At 46.0% G+C, this 8,135-nt stretch overlaps 1 protein-coding gene across 3 annotated transcripts in view; it reads right to left on the bottom strand.

Annotated features, from left to right (window-relative positions):
* The window catches only part of LRRC7 (leucine rich repeat containing 7), a 372,813-nt gene that overhangs the window by 37,853 nt on the left and 326,825 nt on the right, over positions 1–8,135 (bottom strand). The window contains exon 26 of one of the 3 annotated variants that reach the window (XR_007906305.1): positions 4,839–4,896. The exons of the other annotated variants lie outside the window; for them this stretch is intronic. The gene's annotated coding sequence lies outside the window, so the exon portion shown is untranslated. Of the gene's footprint in view, positions 1–4,838; positions 4,897–8,135 lie in introns of those variants that run through there. 3 annotated transcript variants of the gene reach the window in all.

Raw genomic sequence — 8,135 nt, 5'->3', positions numbered from 1 at the left:
CAGCATTAATTATACCCAGGCAATGCTACACAAAACCTCTGAGCATCACTCCCTGCAGTCTCTGCTCTGCCCAGTGGGGCCGGGGGGTTCCTGCATCGTCTGGTAGCGGCACAGCCCCGAATCTGATGCCTCTCTGTCTTATCAAAAAACAAAGCTGGGTGAGATATTAATCATGGGGACGCCAGTGGGGGTTTCCTTGTAATTTTCTTCATCTGCCAAAAAGAATCTTCTCTTTATCAAAGAGATAACAAACCACTTGGTTTCTGCCCAAAGTCACCAGGTTAGAGGTGTATGAGTTTGGGTCATGTGCAACAGCCAAGGGTTAGTATTAGCCCACAATTTAGGTACCCACTGGCCTCTTGCTGACCTTCCCAGAATTCCTACTGGAGAAGCAAGAGCTCATTCCACCCCTGCTGATCATGGCCACTTCCACAAAGAGAAAATAGTCTAGAAAGTATAAAAAAAAAAATCCAGGGACACACATTCAAGGCGCAGGAGGAAGCCCCTGAAGGGCTGAGCTGCTGCTGGCACAGAAGCTGTAACCTGGTCTCCAAACCCCTTGGTCATGCTGCTCCCAGGGACCAAGGGCCCATCCCCGTGCCAGTGGGTCTGATTGGGGCAGTCTGCAAAGGACAATGTCCTACAGGACAAAACCCTCCTGGGCACCACAGCACCACCCTGAATTTGTGAGTCCTACACACAGATGTGTGAGTGCTGCTCCTCAGTCTCAGGGAGATGAATTTCAAGGAGTACTCATTGTGGAACACTCAGTAACATTACAGCCTTCCCAGGGAGTCATTTCTTCCTGTCTGAAGGTTAATGAGTTGAAAACAAAAAATATATGATCTCAGGCAGCAGCAACAACAATATTTATCTAAAGCATCCAATCTTTCCAATTGTTAGGTTTAACTCTTTACAATGCCAATGGGAAAAGTCAGGATGCTTGCTTAGGGAAAAGCACAAGTTTTTCCCGACACAACTGGGATGATGGCTTTGTTTAAATCCCTTTGGTTTTCCCAGAGTCACCCTCACCTGCTGAGCCGAGCCTTTTCCACTACAGAAAGGGGAAACAAACTGAATTTTAATCAGAGGGTTTCTATTCTGATCACTGCTGGTCTCCTTTGCCTTTATAGTTACCAATAAAACCTTAAAGAGACGATCACCAATGGATTCATTGTGATTGATTGCACCTGCCCACCCTCTTGCATTTTAAGGGGCCTCCTAACTGGATGTTCAAGAATTTAATTTCAGAGCATGTGTAATAAACCTTGTACTTGGCCACCTAATTGGTTCAGCCATTGCTTCTGTGCCTTGGCTGAAAAGCCAATAAAAGGAGCACAAAAAAGAAGAATATTAATAGTTCTGACTTTGTAAAGATAAGCTCAGCAGCCGAGTTATGTTTTAATTAATACATGGAGAGCAAAGAATACTGCCTTAAAAAGAGATTACTATCAGATTAAAGAATACCTTGCAATTACTTATATGTTTGTTCATTTTTGTATTCCACCCACCTTTAGCTCTGTGTCCCTCACAGATTCTTTACCTCTGAGCTCGAGAACCCTGAGAAAAAGACAACATTAAATTCTGTAGAGTGAAAAAAGCACAAGAACACTTTAATCATCACCTTTTACTAGAGGATCCTCTCTAATGATTCTCCTTACTAAAAATTAAATTTATTATTCAATTTCTCTCACCAAAGATATTTGAAAATGGATTAAAATTGGAGGCAGATGGGTTTGGATGCTCTGAAGCGTTAGTGGTGATAACTAAAATAGAGTAGCTCGAGTAGCTTGGTCTGCAGCGAGTTAAATGTGGATAATATACCCAAAAATATGACCAAGAATTTTGCTGCAAGATACTTTTAGGTATTTTTGCTTCTTGCATGTGGCAATTCCAATGAACACATGGTCTGGACTCAGCAGCTCTTCCTTCTGCTTCCCACACTGGGAATGCTGGTCTCAGTACCTGCTACCAGTCAGGAATAGTGCTTCACCTCACTGATTGTTGTCATGGAACAGAATTGAGAGAGAGATCATGTGGGATGGGCAGGAACCAGACCCCTGATCCTCCGGGACCGGCCGGGGACAGACACAGACCTGCCGCTCACACCTTCCCTTTTTTCCTAAGAAACAACTCCTCTGGAAAATGCATTGTCTTGCTTTTCCTACCTGCAAATGCCAACTAGGAATTTTAATGGGATATTTGACTTGCTTGAACAAATGCAGGGTTCATTAGTTGTTATTTTTTCCTGGTGATAGGCAGTGGTAAATCCCACACTAGACTTTTGTGACTGTGTTAATAAATGTTGCCTAGAGCCCTGGTGCTGTCTTTAATAAGCACAAATCTTGCTGCTATGCTGTTTGCTTGTTCTTTTTTCCAAAAAAGAAAGAGCTGCTGATGGCTTATGCTCCCCCCATCTTCCCTTTGTTGTCAGAAAGGCTCATTTTTTCCAAGACATGGGAGCTGAACAGATATTATTTTCTATGCTTTTAAAAAAAGGAACGAAAACAACACAAAAAAACCCCTTTGTCTTTATTTGCTGACTCTTTTCTTAAGATACCCTAATGACAGTAACAGTTTGTAATGGTGGTGTGGCTCAGAACCTGCTATCAGCACAATAGGCACAAAATGCTGCTTTGTGGTGCCTGTGGATCATTAAAGCTCCTCACATGCTGCAGGGTGGAAGTTACTGATGGTTCCTGTCTCCCTCCCAACGTCAGAGATCACCTCTTGAAAGCAGATTTCTTTCTCTAGTGCTTCATGGTTTTATGGACTGATACACTCCAGGAAAGCTCCAGAGGGCAAATCCACATCCCTGAACCACTTCCACCCTGACAACAACAACAATGTGCCTCTTACCCTTCCTGCCATGGGAGTGTCCTGAACAACGTGAGCTCCCAGAGCAGGTTTATAGACAAAGATGAGAAGGATGAAAGTTTTTACTCACTGCAAAATGGGTTTCTGGGCTTTTTTGCAAAGAATGTGAATTTTTTTTCATTCATTTACAACATTCCTCAGAACACAAGGGAGGAATAAAACTCTGGAAGAAAGTGGTGAGTCCTGTGTTTCAGGGCAGACAGTCCTCGTAGGACTGCCCGTGGCAGGGGTTTGGACTGAGATGAGCTTTAGAGTGTCTTCCAACCTCAACCATTCCATGACTCTATGAACATATGGAAGAAGGGAATGCATCCTCATGTTGGCTTTGATTATCTTGTATTCTCCCTGAACTTACTTTATGGTCTTTCTTGCTTTTTGTAAAATCTCCTTTGCCAAAACCCCAAAGTTCAAGGCCAAGGTCGCCCAAACAATTCCTTCTTTATGAGGGTGTTCACTGGACATGCCGCAGTAAAACCAATCTCCAGGAAAATCTAATTTAATCTATTAAAGGGGATCCATAAAACAAAGTCACGCATTGTGCAGGCAAAGTTCTTTATGGCACTGGAATCTTAATGATTACAACAATAAATAATACAAGATGTATCTCTGGGAAATAATATAAAAGCAGTTAATCCGCAGGAGCAACAAAGAAAATGGGAACGATTCTGCTGTGTCTGTGAATATCAGTGTGTGCAGTGAGGGTGGTGAGGCCCTGGCACAGGTTGCACAGAGAAGCTGTGGCTGCCCCATCCCAGGAAGTGTCCAAGGCCAGGTTGGACAGGGCTTGGAGCAACCTGGGATAGTGGAAAGTGTCCCTGCCCATGACATTGAGTGGAACTGGATGAGTTTTAAGGTCCCTTCCAACCTAAAGCCTTCCAGGAGAGTATGATTCCCCTAATGCAGGAACTTCCTAAGGGCAGCCTTCACAGTTCCACGTTTTAAAGCATTGAGATAATTTATTTGGTAATAATCTGGGAAAATTCTCTTCTGTTCTCCATCATGTGGGTGAAGCTGCCCTTGGTCGGTTCAGATCAGTAGCGTTAGGATTCTTCCGTAGTCCCACCATGGCACCAGCAAGATTTCAGCCTAATTCAGGTCCCACATCGGTCAGTACCAACTGCTCCAACCTCTGTGTCCTTTACACAGCCCAAGTGCCCCCTCAGTGCCCGAACCTGATGCAGGATGGAGAAAGCAAAACCCAGAGCTCCCTTCCCAGGATTGTTCTGCATCACACAGGAGCAAAGAAGGAGAGACATAACTGCTGTTGCTTAAACCAGATAAAATCAAACCCCTCTGGGCATTGCTGACCAGCTGAGGAATCCTCAGCAGCCGTTGGCTTTTTCCTGAAAGGGAGCAGAATCATGAAATATCCTGAGTTGGAAAGGATCCACAAGGATCAGTACCATGGAAAAGCCTTCCAAACCTGTCTTTGACAGGCTGTGCAATGTGCAGGTGAACAGTTCCCCCTGCTGCATCGAGCTGTGCCTCCCACAAAGAAACCCTTCTCCAGTTTAAGGGGCTATTCAGGGAAGCACAGGCCTGGGAATGTCTCTGCATTAACTTGAGGCAGATACAGTAGCACCTCCTGATCGTCTCAGAGATCACATCCTTGTGTTTACTCCCCTCAATCCTGCTTTGCTAGTCTAAGACTAAAAATGATCAGAATATAGTGTATCATGTGCTGATATACATGATACTGGTGTATATTGCCAGGAAAACATCACATTTCAGAAAATTCTCCAGTGTTTTAGGGAACTGTTCAGTGCACACACTGATTTCTAGAAGCTGTTTCCATGCTCACAACAGGTGAGAACACGGGGCTGGGGCAGGCTAGGCAGGGGCTGCAGGACCTGCCCAAACTCCAAGCAGTTCAGGAGCTCAAAAGTGCAGCATCCAATCTGGAAATACTTCAAACTGTCAAAATCAAAATAACAGGACAACTGTTCCCACCACTGGGGACTGTCCAACCTGGCCTTGGACACTTCCAGGGATGGGGCAGCCACAGCTTCTCTGGGCAACCTGGGCCAGGGCCTCACCACCTTCACAGGGAAGAATTCCTTCCCAATATCCCATCTAACCCTGCCCTCTGGCAGTTACATGGTTAAAGGTTGTCTGTGAAGTCAAAAAGGAAGTTCATTGTTACTGGAAAGAATTTCACGAGACATTCACGAGACAAACGCTGGATTCAGAGCTCACACACATCTGTAAGCCACTGCCAGTGATTAAAACCATCTCCAAGCTGTTTGTGGGAAGAGCAGAGATTCCTGTGATCAGGACAATGCTCACCCACAGCCCAGGGGGAGAGCAGAGCCTTGGCTGATCAAGGCTGTGACTGATTCTCCTCAGGAAACATCTCCCACTATTAAGAATGCATATTTTTCACCTTGTTCTTCACTTCGGAGCATCCTTTCAATCCATGGGTATATGCCCTTCCTCAAATGATATTTTTTTCTTTCTTCTTTTATCAATATCTTTTGCTTTAGCAATCTGAAATTCCTATTTTTATCTTTCAAAAACAGCCCTTCCGAGACGTGCAGGATTCTGAGTGAAACTGATAAATCCACAGAAATTCAGAGATAACGGTAAAATTTGCCTTATGTATTTTTATTCTTCTCCCCCTGCCAAGTTTGAAATGTAAATTGCAGAGACCTGCACAGTGTAGTGCTTAAAGCCAAACAAATGCAGCTTCAAGTCAAAAATCTCTTAAGAGCCAGAACACGCTACAAGGATTCCCAGGCTCAGGCTCAAGCTCAGAAATGCCACGGAAGGCACATTTCATCCAGAATGTGACATGTCAGGACAACCTATGCAGCAAATTAATTCCCATACTGGCTGTGTGACATTTATCTTAAGTGCCCAGTTCCCAGCTGGCACTGTTTCCCCCTTATTATTGTCCATATTCAGTGCTAATAAAATTCCCAATTTTTTTTATATTCTGTATCTCGTCTGATTTCAGTCACCAGTCTGGAGATTTCCATTAGTGATTGTTTACTGGAGATTCCGTGTGTCAAAGGGGTATAGGCGAAGTGGAAGCCATACCCTCCGTCTTCAAACCACATTCTCTGCTTCAGGAGGGGTAAGAGGAACTACCTGGGGGTGCTTCAGGGCAGGGGAGATGTGCCATGGTGTCACCTACTGTCATTCATTAACTACAGAAAACACACTGAGGGGCTGGAGAGTGTCCAAAGAAGGGAACAATGCTGGAGAAAGGTCTGGAGCACCAGGAGCTGCTGAGGGAGTGGGGGGGCTCAGCCTGGAGAAAAGGAGGCTCAAAGGGAACCTTCTCACTCTCTGCAACTCCCTGATAGGAGCCAGATGGGGGTCAGGCTCTGCTTCCAGGGAGCAAGAGACAGACAGGATGAGAGGAAACAGCTTCAAGCTACACCAGGGAAGGTTCAGGTTGGACATGAGGAGGAATTTCTTCCTGGAAAGGGTGGTCAGGCATTGGAAGAGGCTGGCCAGGTCGGTAGTGGAGTCCCCATCCCTGGAGGTGTCCAAGGAATGACTGGACGTGGCACTCAGTGCTCTGGGCTGGGTGACAAGGTGGGGATCGGGCACAGGCTGGACTCGATGGGCCGGGAGGGCTTTTCCATCCTCAGTGGCTCTGGGATTCCCTCTGTAACAGACAGACAGGGACTGGGGGTCCAGCCTCTCAGCACGGCTGCTCCCCTTGGAGGGGAGAACATTTAAGCTGCTGCCAGGGAACACAGGTCACATCAGACCAATGACAGGGTTTGAACAAAAATTTACCTCTGGCTTCTAATCCTGGATTCTGTTTCAAAACTGGGATGATATAAAGGTCAGAAGCCTCAGCTGTCATTTCCAGCAGCCTTCTGTGCTCCTTTGGAGATGGAACAGTTCAACCTTTAAGCTTATCCCACACCTATATAGCTCCATCTCCTTTTCTAAGGATACTTATATTCAATAAAAACAAATCCGATTTCTCTTTGCCTGCCTGTGACGTTCTGCTGCTTAGAAATGCTTAAGAAAGGAATCATAAAATATTGAATATATCACACAACAACTGTGTGTAGGACTCCAGTCACTCTCAAATAGACTTATTTTTTTCTCTCAAACAGAAACTCCTAGTAAGGTACCAGAACATAGAAGGAGTAATACCAGATAACACAGAGCTGAAAAATTGTTTCTCTGAATATTAGAAGAATGTACTTATGACAAATGATCCTTCCCTGGTATTGTCTGCCCCAGAAAAATGTACCAAAGGCTGTTAAGTTACATCTAAGATTTTTCTTACCCAGATTTTGCTCTAAAGCAGAGCTCCATGACGATATGGCTGGTCAGGTTGCTCCACATGCTGTGTGCACTGCAGGGTATCTGTGCTATGGTAGTGCCCCTATTTTAAGGTCCTTCAATCAAAATGCAGGATGGAAATACAGTACAGCTGTGGTTGCTACACTCGTGTGACACCTCTGCCCTCAGGCCCAGTGTTGTTGCCAGGCATTGACATGTGACAGACAAGATGTGGGGGGTTTCACAGGAGGAAGACACTCACACCTGTCCAGCACAATTGTTACAGCTCAGGGATATTCAGCAATCCACTAAATCCAATAGTGGGCCAACATGGAATCACAAAATTGTTCAGCTTGGAAAAGCCCTCTGAGCCCATCGTGTCCAACTATTCCCCAGCGCTGCCAAGGCCACCACTAACCCATGTCCCCAGGTGCCACATCCACATGGCTTTTAAATCCCTCCAGGGATGGGGACTCCACCACTGCCCTGGGGAGCTGTGCCAGGGCTGGACAACCCATTCCAGGAAGGACTCATCCCAGTGTCCAATCTGAACCTCCCCTGGCACAGCTTCAGGCCGTTTCCTCTTTTCCTGTCCCTTGTTCCCTGGGAGCAGAGCCCTACTGCCCCCAGCTCCACCCTCCTGTCAGGGAGTTGCAGAGAGCAAGAAGGTCCCCCCTCAGCCTCCTTTTCTCCAGGCTGAGCCCCCCCAGCTCCCTCAGCCACTCCTGGTGCTCCAGACCCTTACCTAGCTCCGTTCCCTTCTCTGGACACACTCTGGCCCCTCAATGTCTTGTTGTGAGGGGCCAGAGCCGAAAACAGTTAAACCACATCAACATCTCCTGGAGCAGCCCCAAAAGGCTTCGCTGGCACACTCTCTTCACAGGAGCAAAGATTTACACCTGGGGTTATCTACAGGTATTAGTTTTTTTCTCCAAGTACCTTTGACTCAGCTGTTGCTGCAAAGAGCTGAGGCAAAGCCTGAAGAAGAATTCCTGCATCCCCACAGC

This window comes from Manacus candei, unplaced genomic scaffold (genome assembly GCF_025592945.1).
Source record: "Manacus candei isolate 608988 ecotype Guabito, Panama unplaced genomic scaffold, ASM2559294v1 h1tg000005l, whole genome shotgun sequence".
Classification (NCBI taxonomy): Eukaryota; Metazoa; Chordata; class Aves; order Passeriformes; family Pipridae; genus Manacus; species Manacus candei.
The sequence above is the reverse complement of the archived record's forward strand: the minus strand, read 5'-3'. Positions and strand labels throughout refer to the sequence as shown.